This window comes from Pseudorasbora parva, chromosome 1 (assembly GCF_024679245.1).
Source record: "Pseudorasbora parva isolate DD20220531a chromosome 1, ASM2467924v1, whole genome shotgun sequence".
NCBI lineage: Eukaryota > Metazoa > Chordata > Actinopteri > Cypriniformes > Gobionidae > Pseudorasbora > Pseudorasbora parva.
In genome coordinates this window covers 2,787,501-2,787,874 of record NC_090172.1, presented here as the reverse complement: position 1 = coordinate 2,787,874, position 374 = coordinate 2,787,501, and positions in this window count along the sequence as shown.

The window sequence follows — 374 nt, the reverse complement described above, 5'->3', positions numbered from 1 at the left end:
CCAATATATATGGCACTGAAATACACAGATGGAAGACTCACCTAAGACTCACAAAATAAGACAGTAAGGGAACTCGTCTAACAGCGATTCGTCAAGAAACCACTACACTTGTTCTCTCACAAACCAATACAATGGCCTTATCTGGAGATTTACTATCAGCGAGAGAAGTGAGGACACATCTGTGCCGTAATCACTGCATTCTCCACAAGCCCACACCGCCTTTAGCCTGACCGCACACCTGTGTACACACAGCTGCACACACACACACACAAACACACACGCCAAACACACACACACTCGCATTCACACTCACACACAAACGCACACGCTGACAAACAGCTACACACACACACACACACACACACACACACACA